Genomic DNA, 22,108 nt, shown 5'->3' with positions numbered 1-22,108 from the left:
AAAAGGTTTGGATCCATAGGTCATTTGCATCTTTAACATGTTTCATGCATGCATATCCATTTTTTAAAACATGGGTAAAAAATTCTCTTTCTTATAAAATTGCAAGCTATCAGGGTTGAACTAGTGTTCCCAAACTTGGATAACAAAACTTTTGTGTTCATTTTTAGTGTGTAAATAAATTTTCTTTACTAATAATAGTTACCTCTTTTAATTATTTCCATACATAAACTCCAAAATTTTCATTTTGTTGTGATCTATTTTTGCCTTTTATCTCTTTTTCGTTTACGAGATGAAGGGAAATTGAAAACTCAAGTTTTGATTTAAGAAAAAAGTATATGACTAAAAATTAAATGCACAATGCACAAATTTAGAGAGAGATAATTCAAAAAAGAGTCTGTAATTTTTAGGGATTGTAAACTTTTTTTAGTTCTTATATATCTGGTTTTGCGATCGTCGAAAAAAGGGGAGGCATGGGATTTTTAATTGAGTGTCGAATCCCAGTCCACAGTCATTCCTAACAAAAATATAGCCCATTGCACATGATAAATAACTTTACAATCTTCTATGATCGCTAGGTCAACTATTTGTAAATTGGCAAAAATAATGGCTTTTTTTACTCGGGTAAATATCCCACCGCACGTCCACTTTAGAATTTATTTTTATTCACTTTAAAGGGTTTGGATCCAAAGGTCATTTGCATCTTTAACATTTTTCAAGCATGAGTATCCATTTTTTAAAACATGTGTAGAAAAATCTCTTTCTTATAAAATTCCAAGCTATTAGTGTTGAACTAGTGGAATTTCCCAAACTTGGATAACAAAAATTTTGTGTTCATTTGTGGTGTGTGAATAAATTTTATTTACTTGCATTTGTTATTGCTTTAAATTCTTTCTACACATGAACTCTAAAATTTTCATTTTCATGTGATCTTCTTTTTCCTTTTATCCCTTTTTTTTTTTACGAGATGAAGGGAAAGTGAAAACGCAAGTTTTGATTTTAAAAAAAATGTATACATTTAAAATTGATATGCACAATGCAAAAATATAGAGAGAGATAATTCCTAAAAGTGTCTGTAATTTTAAGGGATTGTAAAAAAAAAATTTAGTATTTATATATCAGGTTTTGCAATCGTCGAGAAAAGGGGGAGGCGAGGGATTTTTAACTGAGTGTTGACTCCCAATCGATAAGTCATTCATTAAAAAAATATAGCCCGTTACGCATGATAAATCACATTACAATCTTCTATGATCGTTGGGTCAACTTTTTGTAAATGGAAAAAATAATGGCTTGTTTGCTTCGAGTAAAAAGCCCTCTGCACGTTCACTTGAGAATTTAAAGTCATTCTCCTTAAAAGGTTTGGATCCATAGGTCATTTGCATCTTTAACATGTTTCAAGCATGTATATCCATTTTTTTAAACATGTAAAAAAAATCTCTTTCTTATAAAATTCCAAGATACTACGGTTGAACTAGTGGAATTTCCCAAACTTTGATAACAAAACTTTTTTGTTCATTTGTGTTTTGTGAATAAATTTTATTTACTTATATTTGTTTTTTATTTTAATTCTTTCCATGCATAAAGTATAAAATTTCCATTTTGTTGTGATCGTTTTGCCTTTTATCTCTTTTTTTGTTTACGAGATGTGGGGAAAGTGAAAACCCAAGTTTTGATTTTTGAAAGATGTGTACATCTAAAATGGAAATACACAATGTACAAATATAGAGAGAGATAATTCCAAAAAGTGTCTATAATTTTTAGGGATTGTCAACTCTTTTTAGTTTTTATATATCATGTTCTCCAAATGTCAAAAAATGGGGGAGGGGGGGATTTTTAACTGAGTGGTGACTCCCAATCCATAATTCATTCCTTAAAAACATAATACCCATTACGCATGATAAATCACTTTACAATCATCTATGATCGTTAGGTTATCTTTTTTTAAATGTGAAAAATAATGGCTTGTTTGACTCGGAAAAATATCCCACCGCACGTTCATTTGAGAATTTAATGTTATTCTCTTTAAAATAATTGGATACATAGGTAATTTGCATCGTTAACATGTTTCAAGCATTCATATCGATTTTTTAAAAATGTGTAGAAACATCTCTTTCTTATAAAATTGCAAGCTATTAGGGTTGAACTAGTGGAATTTCCCAACCTTCGATAACAAAACTTTTGTGTTCATTTGTGGTGTGTGAATAAATTTTACTTACTTATATTTGTTATTGCTTTTAATTCTTTCCATACATAAACTCTAAAACTTTCATTTTGTTGTGATCTAGTTTTGCCTTTTATCTCTTTTTTAGTTTACGAGATGAAGGGAAAGTGAAAACTCAAGTTTTAATTTGAGAAAAAAGTGTACGACTAAAAAGGAAATGTACAATGCACAAATTTATAAAGAGATAATTCCAAAAAGTGTCTATAATTTTAAGGGATTGTCAACTCTTTTTAGTTTTTATATAACACATTTTGCAATCGTCAGGAAAAGGGGGAGGTTGGGGATTTTTAACTGAGTGTTGACTCCCAAACCTTAAGTAATTCCTTACAAAAGTATAGCCCGTTACGCATGATAAATCACTTTACAATCATCTATGATCGTTAGGTTAGCTTTTTGTAAATGGGCAAAATAATGCCTTGTTTGACTCGGGTAAATATCCCACCACACGTTCACTTGAGAATTTGAAGTCATTCTCTTTAAAAGGTCTGGATCCATAGGTCATTTGCATCTTTAACATGTTTTAAACATGCATATTCAGTTTTTAAAACATGTATAGAAAAATCTCTTTCTTATAAAATTCTACCCTAATAGGGTTGAGCTAGTTGAATTTCCCAAACTTGGATAAAAAAACTTTTGTGTTCATTTGTGGTGTGTGAATAAATTTTATTTACTTACATTTGTTATTGCCTTAAATTTTTTCCATACATAAACTCTAAAATTTTCATTTTGTTGTGATCTATTTTTTCCTTTTATCTCTTCTTTTTTCTTACAAAATGAAGGGAAAGTGAAAACACAAGTTTTGATTTATGAAAAAAATATACATCTAAAATGGAGATGCACAATGAACAAATGTAGAGAGAGATAATTCCAAAAAGTGAATGTAATTTTAAGGAAATTAAGCTCTTTTTAGTTTTTCTTAATCGTGTTTTGCAATTGTCGGGAAAAAGGGAAGGCGAGGGATTTTTAACTATGTGTTCACTCCCAATCCATAAGTAATTCCTTACAAAAAAAAGCTCATTATGCATGATAAATCACTTTAAAATCATCTATGATCGTTAGGTCAGCTTTTTGTAAATGGGCAAAATAATCGCTTGTTTGACTCGGGTAAATATCCCACCACACGTTCACTAGGGAATTTAAGGTTATTCTCTTTAAAAGGTTTGGATCTGTAGGTCATTTGCATCTTTAACATTTTTCAAGCATGCATATCCATTTTTTAAAACAGGTGTAGAAAAATCTTTTTCATATAAAATTCCAACCTATTAGGGTTGAACTAGTGGAATTTCCCAAACTTGGATAAAAAAACTTTTGTGTTCATTTGTGGAGTGTTAATAAATTTTCTTTACTTGCATTCGTAATTGATTTAAATTCTTTCCATTCATAAAATCTAAAATTTTCATTTTGTTGTCATCTATTGTTTTCCTTTTATCTCTTTTTTTGTTTACGAGACGAAGGGAAAGTGAAAAATCAAGTTTTGATTTAGGAAAATAGTATACATCTAAAATTGAAATTCACAGTGCATAAATGTAGAGATAGGTAATTCCGAAAAGAGTCTATAATTTTTAGGGATTGTAAACTCTTTTTATTTTTTGTATATCAAGTTTTGCAATCATCGGGAAAAGGGGGATGTGGGGGATTTTTAAATGAGTGTTGACTCCCAATCCATAATTCATTCCTTACAAAAATATAGCCCATTACGTATGATAAATCACGTTACAATCATCTATGATCGTTATGTCTGCTTTTTTTAAATGGTGAAAATAATGGCTTGTTTTACTCGAGTAAATATCCCACCGCATGTTCACTTGAGAATTTAAAGTCATTCTCTTTAAAAGGTTTGGATCCATAGGTCATTTGCATCTTTAACATGATTCAAGCATGCATATTCATTTTTTAAAACAAGTGTAGAAAAATCTCTTTCTTATAAAATTCCAAGCAATTAGGGTTGTAATAGAGGAATTTCCCAAACTCTGATAACAAAACTTTTGGGTTCATTTGTGGTATGTGACTAAATTTTCTTTACTTATATATGTTATTTCTTTTAATATTTTCCACACATAAACTCTAAAATTTTCATTTTGTTGTGATCTATTTTTGCCTTTTATCTCTTTTTTTGTTTACGAGGTGAAGGGAAAGTGAAAACTCATGTTTTGATTTAAGAAAAAAGTATACATATAAAATTGAACTGCACAATGCACAAATGTAGAGAGAGATTATTCCAAAAAGTGTCTGAAATATTTTGGGATTGTAAACTCTTTTTAGTTTTTATATATCAGGTTTTGCGATCGTCGAGAAAAGGGGGAGGAAGGGGATTTTTAACTAACTATTGACTCCCAGTCCATAAGTCATTCCTTACAAAAATATAGCCCGTGACGCATGATAAATCACTTTACAATCATCTATGATCGTTAGGTCAACTTTTTGTAAATGGGCAAAATAATTTCTAGGTTTCTCGGGTAAATATCCCACCACACATTCACTTGAGAATTTATAGTTATTCTCTTTAAAAGGTTTGGATCCATAGGTCATTTGCATCTTTAACCTGTTTCAAGCATGCACACCTAGTTTTTAAAACATATGTAGAAAAATTTCTTTCTTTAAAATTCATTGCTATTAGGGTTGAACTAGCGGAATTTCCCAAACTTGGATAACAAAACTTTTGTGTTCATTTGTGCTGTGTGATTAAATTTTATTTACTTACATTTGTTATTGCTTTAAATTCTTTCGATAGATAATCTCTAAAATTTTCCTTTTGTTGTGATCTATTTTTTCCTTTTAACACTTTTTTTGTTTACGAGATGAAGGGAAAGTGAAACTCAAGTTTTCCTTTCATAAAAAAGTATACATCTAAAATCGAAATGCATAATTCACAAATTTAGAGAGAGATAATTCCAAAAAGTGTGTGTAATGTTTACGGATTGTAAACTCTTTTTAGTTTTTATATATCATGTTTTGCAATCGTCGGGAAAAGGGGGAGGCGGGGGATTTTTAATTGAGTGTTGACTCCCAATGCATAAGTCATTCCTTACAAAAATATAGCCCGTTATGCTTGATAAATCACATTACAATCATCTATGATCGTTAGGTCTGCTTTATGTAAGTGGGCAAAATAATGGCTTATTTGACTTGGGTAAATTTCCCTCTGCACGTTCACTTGTGAATTTAATGTTATTCTCTTTAAAAGGTTTGGATCCATAGGTCATTTGCATCTTTAACATGTTTCAAGCATGCATATCCATTTTTTAAAACATGTGTAGAAAATTCTCTTTCTTATAAAATTTCAAGCAATTAGGGTTGAAGTAGTGGAATTTCCCAAACTTGGATAGCAAAACTTTTCTGTTCATTTGTGGTTTGTGAATAAATTTTTTATTCTTATATTTATTATTGCTTTAAATTCATTCCATACATAAACTCTAAAATTTTCATTTTGTTGTGATCTATTTTTGCCTTTTATCACTTTTTTTGTTTACGAGATGAAGAGAAAGTGAAAACTCAAGTTTTGATTTAAGAAAAAAGTATACTCTAAAATGGAAATGCACAATGCACAAATGTAGAGCGAGATAATTCCAAAAAGTGTCTGTAATGTTTAGGGATTCTAAACTTTTTTTAGTTTTTATATAACACGTTTTGCAATTGTCGGGAAAAAGGGGTGGCAGGGGATTTTTAACTGAGTGTTGACTCCCAATCCATAAGTCATTCCTTACAAAAATGCAGCCCATTACGCATGATAAATAACTTTACAATCATCTATGATCATATGATCGGCTTTATGAAAATGGGCAAAATAATGGCTTGTTTGACTCAGGTAAATAACCCACTGCACGTTGACTTGAGAATTTATTGTTATTCTCTTTAAAAGGTTTGGATCCATTGGTCATTTGCATCTTTAACATGTTTGAAGCATGCATATCCAGTTTTTCAATCATGTGTAGAAAAATATCTTTCTTATAAAATTCCAAGCTATTAGGGTTGAACTAGTGGAATTTCCCAAAATTGGGTACCAAAACTTTTGTGTTCATTTGTGGTGTGTGAATAAATTTTCTTTTACATACATTTTTTATTGCTTTATATTCTTTCCATACATAAACTCTGAAATTTTCATTTTTTTGTGATCTATTTGCCTTTTATCTCTTGTTTTGTTTAAGAGATGATGGGAAGTGAAAACTCAAATTTTGATTTAAGAAAAAAGTATACACCTAAAATGGAAATGCACAATGCAAAATTTTAGAAAGAAATAATTCCAAAAAGTTTCAGTAATTTTTAGTGATTGTAAACTCTTTTTAGTTTTTATATATCTTCTTTTGCAATCATCGGGAAAAGGGGGAGGTGGGGGATTTTTAACTGAGTGTTGACTCCCAATCCATAAGTCATTCATTACAAAAATATAGCCTATTACGCATGAAAAATCATTTTGAAATCACCTACTATCGTTAGGTTAGCTTTTTGTAAATAGGCAAAATATTGGCTGGTTTGACTTGGGTAAATATCCCTTTGTACGTTCACTTGAGAATTTAATATGATTCTCTTTAAAAGGTTTGGATCCATAGTTCATTTGCATCTTTAACATGTTTCAAGCATGCATATCCATTTCTTAAAACATGTGTAAAAAAATCTCTTTTTTATTAAATTCCTAAGTGAACGTGCAGTGGTATAATTACCTGAGTCAAACAAGCCATTATTTTGTCCATTTACAGAAAGCTGATTTAACGATCATAGATGACTTACGGATTGGGAGTCAACCCTGTGTTAAAAGTCCCCCGCTTCCCTATTTTCCCTTCGATTGCAGAACCTGATATATAAAAACTAAAAAGAGTTTACAATCCCTAAAAATTACAGCCACTTTTTGGAATTATCCCTCTCTACATTTGTGCATTGTGCATTTCCATTTTAGATGTATACTTTATTTCTTAAATCAAAACTTGACTTTTCACTTTCACTTCATTTCGTAAAAAAAAAAAAAGCGATAAAAGGCAAATAGATCGCAACAAAATGAAAATTTAAGAATTTATGTATGGAAATAATTTAAAACAATAAAAAATATAAGTAAAGAAAATTTATTCACACACCACAACTAAGTACAAATTTTTTGTTATCCAAGTTTGGGAAATTCTACTAGTTCAACCCTAATAGGTCGGAATTTTATAAGAAAGAGATTTTTCTACACATGTTTTAAAAAAGCGATATGCATGCTTGAAACATGTTAAAGATGCTAGTGACCTATGGATCCAAACTTCTTAAATAGAATAACATTAAATTCCCAAGTGAACGTGCGGTGGGATATTTACCCGAGTCAAAAAAGCCTATATTTTGCCCATTTACAAAATACTGACCTAATGATCATAGATGTTTGTAAAGTGATTTATCATGCGTAACGGGAAATATTTTTTTAATCAATGACTTATGGACATGGAGTCAACACCAAGTTAAAAATCCCCTGCCTCCCCCTTTTTACGACGATTGCACAACCTGATATATAAGAACTAAAAGAGTTTACAATCCCTAAAAATTATAGACACTTTTTGGAATTATCTCTCTTTACATTTGTGTATTGTGCATTTCAATTTTAAATGTATACTTTTTTCTTAAATGTATACTTTTTTCACTTTCCCAACAAAATAAAAATTATAGAGTTTATGTATGGAATGAATTAAAGCAATAACAATTACAACTAAAGAAAATTTATTCACACACGACAAATGAACAAAAAATTGTTGTTATCCAAGTTTGGTAATTCCACTAGTTCTTCCCTAATAGCTCGGAATTCCATAAGAAAGAGATTTTTCTACACATGTTTAAAAAAATGGATATGTAGTCTTGAAACATGTTAAAGATGCAAATGACCTATGGATCCAAACCTTTTGAAGAGAATAACATTAATTTCCCAAGTGAACATGTGGTGGGATATTTACCAAAGTCTAACAAGCCATTATTTTGCCCATTTACAAAAAGTTGTCCTAACGATCATAGATGGTTGTAAAGTGATTTATCATGCGTAACGGGCTATATTTTTTCAAGGAATATCTTACGGATTGGGAGTCAACACTTAGTTAAAAACATCCCGCCTCCCCCTTTTCCAGACGATTGCAGAACCTGATATATAAAAACTAAAAAGAGTTTAGAATCTCTAAAAATTGCAAAAACTTTTGGAATTATCTCTCTCTACATTTATGCATTGTGCACTTCCATTTTAGACGTATACTTTTTTATTAAATAAAAAGTTGAGTTTTCCCTTTCCATTCATCTCGTAAATAGAAAAAGAGATAAAAGGCAAATACATCTCAACAAAATGAAAAATTTAAAGTTTATGTTTCGAAAGAATTTAAAGCAATAACAAATGTAAGTCAAGAAAATTTATTCTCACACAACAAATGAACACAAAAGTTTGGTTATCCAAGTTTGGGAAATTCCACTAGTTCAACCCTAATAACTCAGAATTTTTAAGAAAGAGATTTTTGTACACATGTTTTAAAATATGCATGCTTGAAACATGTTAAAGATGCAAATGACCTATGGATCCAAACCTTTTAGAGAGAGTAACATTAAATTCCCAAGTGAACGTGAGGTGGGATATTTACCCGAGTCAAACATGCCATTATTTTTGCCCATTTACATAAAGATGACCTAATGATCATAGATGATTGTGAAGATATTTATCATGCATAACGGGATATATTTTTGTAAGGAATGACTTATGGATTGGGAGTCAACACAGTTAAAAATCCCTCGCCTCCCCCTTTTCCCAACGTTAGTAGACATGATTTATAAAAACTAAAAATAGTTTACAATCCCTAAAAATTACAGACACTTTTTTGAATTATCTGTCTCTAAAATTGTGCATTGTGCACTTCCATTTTAGATGTATACTTTTTTCTTAAATCAAAACTTGAGTTTTCACTTTCCCTTCATCTCGTAAATAAAAAAAGGGATAAAAGGAAAATAGCTCGCAAGAAAATGAAATTTTTAGAGTTTATGTATGGAAAGAATTTAAAGCAATAACAATTGTAAGTAAAACAAATTTATTCACACGCCACAAATGGACAAAAAAGTTTTGTTATCCAAGTTTGGGAAATTCCACTAGTTCAACCCTGTTCAACCCTAATAGCTCGGAATTTTATAAGAAAGAGATTTTTCCACACATGTTTTAAAAAATAGATATGCATGCTTGTAACATGTTAAAAATTCAAATGACCTATGGATCCAAACCTTTTAAAGAGTGTAACATTAAATTCCCAAGTGAACATGCGGTGGGATATTTACCCGAGTCAAACAAGCCATTATTTTGCCTATTTACAGAACGCTGAGCTAACGATCGCAGATGATTTTAAAGTGATTCATCTTGTGTAACGGGGTATATTTTTGTAAGGAATGACTTATGGATTGGGATTCAACACTCAATTAATATTCCCTAGCGTTCCACTTTTCCCGACGATTGCAGAATTTGATATGTAAAAACTACAAAGAGTTTACAATCCCTAAAAATTACAAAAACTTTTTGGAATTATCTCTCGCTACATTTGTGCATTGTGCATTTCCTTTTTATACGTATAATTTTTCCTTAAATCGAAACCTGAGTTTTCACTTTCCCTTCATTTCGTAAACAAAAAAAGAGATTAAAGGAAAATAGATCACAACATAATAAAAATTTTAGAGTTTATGTATCGAAACAATTTTAAGAAATAACATATGTAAATAAACAAAATTTATTCACACACCAAAACTGAACACAAAGGTTTTGTTATCCAAGTTTTGGAAATTCCACTAGTTCAACCCTAATAGCTTGGAATTTTATAAGAAAGAGATTTTTCTACACAAGTTTTAAAAAATTGATATGCATGCCTTAAACATATTAAAGATACAAATGACCTATGGATCAAAACCTTTTAAAGAGAATAACATTAAATTCTCAAGCGAACGTGCGGTGGGATATTTACCAGAGTCAAACAAGCCATTATTTTGCCCACTTACAAAAAGCTGACCTAACGATTATAAATGATAGTAAAGTGATTTATCATGCGTAACGGGCTATATTTTTGTAAGGAATCACTTATGGATTGGGAGTCCACACTCTGTTAAAAATCCCCCGCCTCCCCCTTTTCCTGACGATTGCAAAACCTCATATATAAAAACAAAAAAAAGTTTAAAATCCCTAAAAATTACTGACACTTTTTGGAGTTATCTCTCTCTACATTTGTGCATTGTGCATTTCCATTTTAGATGTATACTTTTTCTTAACTCAAAACTTGAGTTTTCACTTTTCCTTCATCTCGTAAAAAAAACCAGAGGTAAAAGGCAAATAGATAACAACAAAATGAATATTTTAGAGTTTATGTGTGGAAAAAAAATTAAAGCAATAAAAAATGTAAGTAAATAAAATTTATTCACACACCACAAATGAACACAAAAGTTTTGTTATCCAAGTTTGGGAAATACCACTAGTTCAACCCTAATAGCTCAGAATTTTATAAAAAAGAGACTTTTCCACAGATGTTTTAAAAAATAGATATGCATGCTTGAAACTTGTTAAAGATGGAAATGACCTATGGCTCCAAACCTTTTGAAGAGAATAACATTAAATTCCCAAGTGAATGTGGGGTGGGATATTTACCTGAGTCTTACAAGCCATTATTTTGCCCACTCACAAAAAGCTAACATAAAGATCATAGATGATTGTAAAGTGAATTATCATGTGTAACGATCTATATTTTAGCAAGGAATGACTTATGGATTTGGAGTCAACACTCAGTTGAAAATCCCCTGCCTCCCCGTTTTCCTGACGATTGCACAACTTGATATATAAAAACTAAAAAGAGTTTACAATCCCTAAAAATTATAGACGCTTTTTGGTATTATCTCTCTCCATATTTGTATATTGAGCATTTCTATTTTATGTGTATACTTTTTTCTTAAATCAAAACTTGAGTTTTCACTTTCCCTACATCTCGTAAACAAAAAAAGAGATAAAAAGCAAATAGATCACAAAAAAATAAAAATTTTAGAGTTTATGTATTGAAAGAAGTTAAAGCAATAACAAATGTCAGTAATGAAAATTTATTCACACACCACAAATGAGCATAAAAGTTTTGTTATCCAAGTTTGGGAAATTCCACTAGTTCAACCCTAGTAGCTTGGAATTATATAAGAAAGAGATTTTTCCTCACATAATTTAAAAAATTGATATGTCTGCTTGAAACATGTTAAAGATGCAAATGACATATGGATCCAAACCTTTAAAAGAGAATAACATTAAATTCTCAAGTGAACGTGTGGTGGGATATTTACCCAAGTCAAACAAGCCATTATTATGTCCACTAACAAAAAGCTGACCTAACGATCATATATGATTGTAAACTGATTTATCATGCGGAACGGGCTATATTTTTGCAAGGAATTACTTATGGATTGGGAGTACACATTAAGTTAAAAATCCTCCGCCTCCCCCTTTTCCCGACGATTGCAAAACCTGATATATAAAAACTAAAAAGAGTTTCCAATCCCTAAAAATTACAGAAAGTTTTTAAAATTTTCTCTCTACATTTGTGCATTGTGTATTTCCATTTTAGATGTAGACTTTTTTCTTAATTCAAAACTAAAGTTATCACTTTTCCTTCATCTCGTAAACAAAAAAAATGAGATAAAGGAAAATAGATCACAACAAAATGAAAATTTTAGAGTTTATGTATGTAAATAATTTAAAGCAATAACAAATGTAAGTAAAGAAAATTTATTCACACACCACAAATGAACACAAAATTTTTGTTATCCAAGTTTGGGAAATTTGACTAGTTCAACCTTAATAGCTTGGAATTTTATACGAAAGAGATTTCTTTACACATGCCTTAAAAAATGGATATGCATGCTTCAAACATTTTAAAAATGCAAATGACCTATGGATCCAAACCTTTTAAAGAAAATAACTTTTAAGTCTCAAGTGAATGAGCGGTGGGATGTTTTCCCTAGTCAAATAAGCCATTATTTGCATGCTTATAAAATGCTTACCTAACGATCATAGATGATTGTAAAGTGATTTATCATGCATAACGGGCTATATTTTTTGTAAGGAATGACTTATGGATTGGGAGTGAACACTCAGTTAAAAATCCCCCTCCTCCCCCTTTTCCCGACAATTGCAAAACCTGATATATAAAAACTATATAGATTTTTCAATCCATAAAAATTACAGACAATTTTTTTAACTATCTCTCTCTACATTTTTGAATTTTACATTTCAATTTTAGATGTATACTTTTTTCTCAAAACAAAACTTGAGTTTTCACTTTCTCTTCATCTCATTAACAAAAAAAGAGATTAATGGAATATAGATCACAAAAAAATGAAAATGTTAGAGTTTATGTGTGGAAAGAATTTAGAGCAATAAAAAATGTAAGTAAATAAAATTTATTTACACACCACAAATGAACACAAAATTTTTATTATCCAAGTTTGGAAAATTCCACTAGTTCAACCCTCCTAAAAGCTTGGAATTTTATAAGAAAAAGATTTTCTACATATGTTTTAAAACACGGATATGCAAGCTTGAAACATGTTAAAGATGCAAATGATGTTTGGATCCAAACCTTTCGAAGAGAGCAACATTAAATTCTCAAGTGAACGTCCGATGGGATATTTACCTGATTCAAACAAGCCATTATTTTGCCCATTTACAAAAAGCTGACCTTACGATCATAGGTGATTGTAAAGTGATTTATCATGTGTAACGGGATATATTTTTGTGAGCAACGACTTTGGGATTCAGAGTCAACACTCTGTTAAAAATCCTTGCCTCCCCCTTTTCCCGACATTTGCAAAACCTGATATATAAAAACTAAAAAGAGTTTACAAACCCTAAAAATTACAGATACTTTTTGGAATTAAATCTCTCTACATTTGTGCATTGTGCATTTCCATTTTAGATGTATACTTTTTTCTTCAATAAAAACTTGAGTTTTCACTTTCCCTTCATCTCGTAAACAAAAAAAGAGATAAAAGGCAAATAGTGGACAATTTTAGAGTTTTTGTATGGAAAAAATTTAAAGAAATAACAAATTTAAGTAAAGAAAATTTATTCACACACCACAAATGAACACAAAAGTTTTGTTATGCAAGTTTGGGAAATTCCACTTGTTCAACCCAAATAGCTTGGAATTTTATTAAAAAATAGATTCTTTTAAAAAATGGATATGCTTGCTTGAAACATGTTAAAGATGAAAATTACCTATGGATCCAAACCTTTTAAAGAGAGCAACATTAAATTTTGAAGTGAACGTCCAGTGGGATATTTACCCGAGTCAAACAAGCCATTATTTTGCCCATTTACAAAAAGCTGACCTAACGATCATAGATGATTGGAATGTGATTTATCATGCCTAACGGGCTATTTTTTTTTTGAGGAATGACTTATGGACTAGGAGTCAACACTCAGTTAAAAATCCCATGCCACCTCCTTTTCTCGACAATTGCAAAACCTGATATATAAAAACTAATAAGAGTTTACAATCCCTAAAAATTATAGAAACTTTGTGGAATTGTCTCTCTCAACATTTGTGCAATGTGCATTTCCATTTTAGATATATACTTTTTTCTTAAATCAAAACTTCAGTTTTGACTTTCCCTTCATCTCGTAAACAAAAAAACATATTAAAGGCAAATACATCACAACAAAATGAAAATTTTAGAATTTATGTATGGAAATAATTTAAAGCAATAAAGAATGAAAGTAAAGAAATTTATTCACACACCTCAAATTAACACAAAGGTTTGTCATCCAAGTTTGGGAAATTCCACTAGAACCCTAATGGCTTTTAATTTTATAAGAAAGAGATTTTTCTACACAAGTTTAAAAAAATGGATATGCATACTTAAAACATCTTAAAGATGCAAATGACTTATGGATCCAAACCTTTTAAAGAGAATAACATTAAATTCTCAAGTGAACGTGCGGTGGGATATTTACCCGAGTCAAACAAGCCATCATTTTGCCCATTTACAAATAGCTGACCTAACGATCATAGAATTGTAAAGTGATTTATCATGTGTAATGGGATATATTTGTATAAGGAATGACTTATGGATTTGGAGTCAACAATCAGTTAAAAGTCCCTGGCCTCCCCCATTTCCTGACGATTGCACAACCTGATATATAAAAACTAAAAAGAGTTTACAATCCCTAAAAATTATAGACACTTTTTCTGAATTATCTCTTGACATTTGTGCATTGTGAATTTCATTTTTAGATGTATACTTTTTTCTTAAATCAAAACTTGAGTTTTCAGTTTCCCTTCATCTCGTAAACAAAAAAAGAGATAAAAGGCAAATAGTTCACAACTAAATGAAAATTTTGTGGTTTAAGTATGGAAAGAATTTAAAGCAATAACAAATGTAAGTGAAGAAAATTTATTCACACACAACAAATGAACTCTAAAGTTTTGTTATCCAAGTTTGGGGAATTCCACTGGTTCAACCCGTATAGCTTGAAATTTTATAATAAAAAGATTTTTCTTCACATGTTTTAAAAAATGGATATGCATGCTTGAAACATCTTAAAGATGCAAATGACCTATGGATCCAAACATTTTAAAGAGAATAACATTAAATTCTCAAGTGAAGGTGAGGTGGGATATTTACCCGTATCAAACAAGCTATTATTTTGCCCACCTAAAAAAAGATGACCTAAAGATCTTGGATGATTGTAAAGTGATTTATCATGCGTAACGGGCTATATTTTTTTAAGAAATGAGGTATGGATTAGGAGTCAACACTCAGTTAAAAATCCCTTGCCTCCCCCTTTTCCTGACGATTGCACAACATGATATATTAAAACTAAAAAGAGTTTACAATACTTAAAAATTACAGAAACTTATTGGAATTATCTCTCTCTACATTTGTGCAATGTGCATTTCCATTTTAGATGTATAGTTTTTTCTTAAATCATAACTTGAGTTTTCACTTTCCCTTCATCTCATAAACAAAAAAAGAGATTAAAGGCAAATTGATCACAACAAATGAAAATTTTAGAGTTTATGTATGGAGAGTATTTAAAGCAATAACAAATGTAAGTAAAGAAAATTTATTCACACACTACAAATGAACACAAATTTTTATTATCCAAGTTTGGGAAATTCCACTAGTTCAACCCTAATAGCTTGGAATTTTATAAGAAAGAGATTTTTCAACACATGTTTTAAAAAATGGATATGCATGCTTGAAACATGTTAAAGATGCAAATGACTTATGGAACCATACCTTTTAAAGAGAATGAAAATAAATTTTCAAGTGAACGTCCAGTGGGATATTTACCCGAATCAAACAAGCCATTATTATGCCCATTTACAAAAAGGTGACCTAAGGATCATAGATGATTGTAAAGTGTGTAACAGGATATATTTTTGTAAGCTATGACTTAGGGATTGGGAGTCAACACTCAAGTAAAAATCCCCCACCTCCTCCTTTTCCCGACATTTTTAAAACCTGATATATAAAAAATAAAAAGAGTTTAAAATCCGTAAAAATTACAGAAACTTTTTGGAATTATCTCTCTACATTTATGCATTGTGAATTTTCATTTTAGATGTATACTTTTTTCTTAAATCAAAACTTGAGTTTTCACTTTCCCTTCATCTCGTAAAAAAAATTGAGATAAAAGGCAAATAGATGACAACAAAATGAAAATTTTAGAGTTTATGTATGAAAAGAATTTAAAGGAATAAAAAATGTAAGTAAGGAAAATTTATTCACACACCACAAATGAATACAAAATTTTTGTTATCCATGTTTTGGAAATTCCACTAGTTCAACCCTAATAGCTTGGACTTTTATAAGAAAGAGATTTTTCTACACATGTTTTAAAAAATGGATATGCTTGATTGAAACATGTTAAATATGCAAATGACCTATGGATCCAAACCATTTAAAGAGAATAACATTAAATTCTCAAGTGACATGCGGTGGGATATTTACCCGAGTCAAACAAGCCATTATTTTGCCCATTTACCAAAACCTGACCTAACGATCATAGATGATTGTAAAGTGATTTATCATGCATAAGGGGATATATTTTTGTAAGCAATAACTTAGGGATTGGGAGTTAACACTCAGATCAAACCACCCTCCCCCCATCACCTTTTCTCGACATTTGCAAAACTTGATATATAAAAACTAAAAAAAGTTGAAAATCCCTTAAACATACAAACACTTATTGAAAATAAATCTCTCTACAGTTGTGCATTGTGCATTTCCATTTCAGACGTATACTTTTTTCTTAAATAAAAACCTAAGTTTTCACTTTACCTTCATCTCGTAAATAAAAAAAGAGATAAATGGCAAAAATATCACAACTAAACGAAAATTTTAGAGTTTATGTATGGAAAGAATTTAAAGCAATAGCAAATGTAAGTAAAGATAATTTATTCATACATAACAAATGAACACAAGTTTTATTATTCAAGTTTGGGAAAATTCGACTAGTTCAACCCTAATAGCTTGGAATTTTATAAGGAAGAATTTTGTTCACATGTTTTAAAAAATGGTTATGCCTGTTTGAAACATGTTAATGATGCATAATGACCTATGGATCCTATCCTTTTAAAGAGAATAACATTAAATTCTCAAGTAAACGTGCGGTGGGATATTTACCCAAGTCAAACAAGCCATTATTTTGCCCACTTACAAAAAGCTGACCAACCGATCATAGATGATTGTAAAGTGATTTATCATGCGAAACGGGCGGAATGACTTATGGATTGGGAGTCAACATTTAGTTAAAAATCCCTGCCTCCCCCTTTTCTTGATGATAGAAAAACCGGATATATAAAAACTAAAAAGAGTTTACAATCCCTTAAAATTACAGACGCTTTTCGGAATTATCTCTCTCTACTTTTGTGCATTGTGCATTTCAATTTTAGATGTATACTTTTTTCTTAAATCATAACTTGAGTTTTCACTTGCCCTTCATCTCATAAACAAAAAAAGAGATAAAAGGCATATAGATCACAACAAAATGAAAATTTTAGAGTTTATGCATGAAAAGAATTTAAAGCAATAACAAATGTAAGTAAAGAAAATTTATTCACACACCACAAATGAACACAAAATTTTTGTTATCCAAGTTTGGGAAATTCCACTAGTTTAACTCTAATAGCTTGGACTTTTATAAGAAAGAGATTTTTCTACACATGTTTTAAAAAATGGATTTGCATGCTTGAAACATGTTAAATATGCAAATGACCTATGGATCCAAACCTTTTAAAGAGAATAACATTAAATTGTTAATGAACATGTGGTGGTATATTTACCCGAGTCAAACAAGCCATTATTTTGCCCATTTACAAAAACCTGACATAACGATCATAGATGATTGTAAAGTGATTTATCATGCGTTAGGGGATATATTTTTGTAAGCAATGACTTAGGGATTGGGAGTTAACACTTAGTTTAAAATACCCCCCCTCCCACTTTTCTCGACATTTGCAAAACCTGATATATAAAAACTAAAAAGAGTTTAAAATCCCTAAAACATACAGACACTTTTTGAAAATAAATCTTTCAACATTTATGCATTGTGCATTTCCATTTTAGACGTATACTTTTTTCTTAAATAAAAACTTGAGTTTTCACTTTCCCTCCATCTCGTAAACAAAAAATGAGATAAAAGGCATTAGTGAAAAATTTAGAGTTTATGTATGGATACAATTTAAAGCAATAACAAATGTAAGTAAAGAAAATTTATTCACACACCACAAATGAACACAAAAGTTATTTTATCCAAGTTTGGAAAATTCCACTTGTTCAACCCTATTAGCTTGGAATTTTATAAGAAATAGATTTTTCTACACATGTTTTAAAAAATGGATATGCATGCTTGAAACATGTTAAAGATACAAATAACCTATGGATCCAAACCTTTTAAAGAAAGCAACATTAAATTCTCAAGTGAACGTCCGGTGGGATATTTACCCAAGTCAAACAAGCCATTATTTTGCCCATTTAAAAAAAGCTGATCTAACGATCATAGATGATTGTAAAGTGATTTATCAAACCTAACGAGCTATATTTTTGTAAGGAATGACTTATGCAATGGGTGTAAACACTCAGTTAAAAATCCCCTGGCTCACCCATTTCCGTATGAGTTCAAAACCTGATATATAAAAACTAAAAAGAGTTTACAATCCCTAAAAATTACATACAATTTTTGGAATTATCTCTCTCAACATTTGTGCATTGTTCATTTCAATTTTAGATGTATACTTTTTTCTTAAATAAAAGCTTGAGTTTTCACTTTCCCTTCATCTTGTAAACAAAAAAAGAGATTAAAGGCAAATAGATCACAACAAAATGAATATTTTAGAGTTTATGTATGAAATAATTTTGAGCAATGACAAATGTAAGTAAAGCAAATTTATTCACGTACCACAAATGAACACAAAATTGTTGTTATCCAACTTTGGGAAATTCCACTAGTTCAACCCTAATAGCTTTGAATTTTATAAGAATGAGATTTTTCTACACATGTTTTAAAAAATGGATATGCATGCTTGAAACAAGTTAAAGATGCAAATGACCTATGGATCCAAACCTTTTAAAGAGAATAACATTAAATTGTCAAGTGAGCGTGCGGTGGGATATTTACCTGAGTCAAACAAGCCGTAATTTTTCCCATTTATAGAAAGTTGACCTTACGATCATAGAATTGTAAAGTGATTTATCATGCGTAATGGGCTATATTTTTATTAGGAATGACTTATGGATTAGGAGTCAACACATAGTTAAAAAATCCCCCACCTCCCCCATTTTTCGACGATTGCACAACTTGATATATAAAAACTAAAAAGAGTTTACAATCCCTAAAAATTACAGATACTTTTTGGAATTTTCTCTCTACATTTGTGCTTTGTGCATTTCCTTTTTTGATGTATGGTTTTTTCTTAAATTAAAAATTGAGTTCTCACTTTCCCTTCATCTTGTAAACAAAAAAAGAGATAAAAGGTAAATAGGTCACAACTAAATGAAAATTTTAGAGTTTATGTATGGAAAGAATATAAAGCAATAACAAATGTAAGTAAAGAAATTTTTTCACACACAACAAATGAACTCTAAAGTTTTTTTATCCAAGTTTGGGAAATTCCACTAGTTCAACTCTAATAGCTTGGAATTTTATAAGAAAGAGATTTTTCTGCACATGTTTTAAAAAATGGATATGCATGCTTGAAACATGTTAAAGATGCAAATTACGTATGAATCCAAACCATTTAAAGAGAATATCTTTAAATTCTCAAGTGAACGTGCGATGGGATATTTACCTTAGTCAAACAAGCCACTATTTTGCCCACTTACAGAAAGTTGTCCTAACAATAATAGATGATTGTAAAGTGACTTATCATGGATAACGAGCCATATTTTTTGTAAGGAATGACTTATGGATTGGGAGTCAACACTTAATTAAAAATCCCCCGCCTCCCACTTTTCCTAATGATTGCAACACCAGTTATATAAAAACTAAAAATAGTTTACAATCCCTAAAAATTACAGAAGCTTTTTGAATTATCTCTCTCTACATTTGTGCATTGTGCATTTTCATTTTAGACATATACTTTTTTCTTAAATCAAAACCTGAGTTTTGACTATCCCTTCGTCTCGAAAAGAAAAAAAGAGATAAAAGGCAAATAGATCACAACAAAATGAAAATTTTAGAGTTTATGTATAGAAAGAATATAAAGCAATAACAAATGTAAGTAAAGAAATTTTATTCACACACGACAAATGAACACAAAAGTTTTGTTATCCAAGTTTGGGAATTTCCACTAGTTCAACCCTTATAGCATGGAATTTTATAAGAAAGATTTTTCAACACAAGTTTTAGAAAAGGGATATGCATGCTTGAAATATGTTAAATATTCAAATGACCTATGGATACGAACCTTTTAAAGAGAATAACATTAAATTCTCAAATGAATGTGCGGTGGAATATTCACCCGAGTCAAACAAGCCATTATCTTGCCCACTTTCAAAAAGCTGACCTAACGATCATAGATGATTGTAAAGTAATTTATCATGCGAAACGGACTATATTTTTGTAAGGAATGACTTATGGATTGGGAGTCAACACTTGGTTAAAAATCCAAGCCTCCTTTCTCGATGATTACAAAACCTGATATATAAAAACTAAAAAGTCTTTTCAATCCCTAAAAAAATTACGGACACTTTTTGGAATTACCTCTCTCTACATTTGTGCATTGTGCATTTCTATTTTAGATGTATACTTTTTTCTTAAATCAAAACTTGAGTTTTCACTTTCCCTTCATTACAGAAACAATAAAAGAGATAAAAGGGAAATTGATCTCAAAAAAATGAAAACTTCAGAGTATATGTATGGAAAGAATTTAAAGCAATAACAAATTTAAGTATACAAAATTTATTCACAAACCACAAATGAACAAAAAAAATTTGTTATCCTAGTTTGGGAAATTCCACTAGTTCAACCCTAATAACTTGGAATTTTAAAAGAAAGTGATTTTTCTACAAATTTTTTTAAAAATGGACATGCATGCTTGAAACATGTTAAGGATGCAAATGACCTATGGATCCAAAACTTTTAAAGAGAATAAAATTCAAACCAGCCATTATTTTGCCCATTTACAAAAAGTTGACCTAACGATAATAGATGATTGTAAAGTGATTTATCATGCGTAACGGGATATATATTTGTAAGCAATGACGTAGGGATTGGGAGTTAACACTCAATTAAAAATCCTTGCCTCCCCCTTTTCCCAACATTTACAAAACCTGTTATATAAAAACTAAAAAGAGTTTACAATCCCTAAAAATTGCAGACACTTTTTTGAATTAAATCTCTCAACATTTGTACATTGAGCATATCCCTTTTAGATTTACACTTTTTTCTTAAATATAAACTTGAGTTTTCACTTTCCCTTCATCCGTAAACAAAAAAAGATATTAAATGCAAATAGTGGAAAATTTTAGAGTTTATGTATGGAAAAATTTTAAAACAATAACAAATGTAAGTAAAGAAAATTTATTCACACACCAAAAATGAACACAAAAGGATTTTATCCAATTTTGGGAAATTCCATTTGTTCAACCCTAAAAGCCTGGAATTTTTTAAGAAAGAGATTTTTCTACACATGTTTTAAAAAATGGATATGCATGCTTGAAACATGATGAAGATGCAAATGACCTATGGATCCAAACGTTTTAAAGAGAGCAACATTAAATTCTCAAGTGAACGTTCGGTGGGATATTTACCCGAGGTAAAGAAGCCATTATTTTGCCCACTTACAAAAAGGTGACCTAACGATCATTGAAGATTGTAAAGTGATTTATCATGCCTAAAGGGCTATATTGTTGTAAGGATTTCTTATGGATTGGGAGTAAACACTCAGTTAAAAGTCGCCCCCCTTAACCATTTCCCGACGATTACACAACCTGATATATAAAAACTAAAAAGAGTTTACAATCCCTAAAAATTACAGACACTTTTTGGAATTATCTCTCTCTACATTTGTGCATTGTGCATTTTCATTTTAGATGTATACTTTTTTCTTAAATCAAAACTTCAGTTATCACTTTCCCTTCATCTCATAAACAAAAAAATAGATAAAAGGCAAATAGATCACATCAAAATGATAATTTTAGAGTTTATATATGGAAATAATTCAAAGCAATAAAAAATGTAAGTAAAGAAAATTTATTCACACACCACTAATGAACACAAAAGTTTTGTTATCCATGTATGGGAAATTCCACTAGTTCAACCCTAATGGCTAGAATTTTAAAAGAAAGAGATTTTTCTACACATGTTTTAAAAAATTGGATATGCATGCTTGAAACATGTTAAAGATGCAAATCACCTACGGATCCAAACATTTTAAAGAGAATAGC

Source organism: Aristolochia californica, unplaced genomic scaffold (assembly GCF_029961685.1).
Source record: "Aristolochia californica isolate CCGP_79_NKW_82.1479 unplaced genomic scaffold, dmAriCali1.0.hap1 SCAF_8, whole genome shotgun sequence".
Taxonomy (NCBI): domain Eukaryota; kingdom Viridiplantae; phylum Streptophyta; class Magnoliopsida; order Piperales; family Aristolochiaceae; genus Aristolochia; species Aristolochia californica.
The sequence above is the reverse complement of the archived record's forward strand: the minus strand, read 5'-3'. Positions refer to the sequence as shown.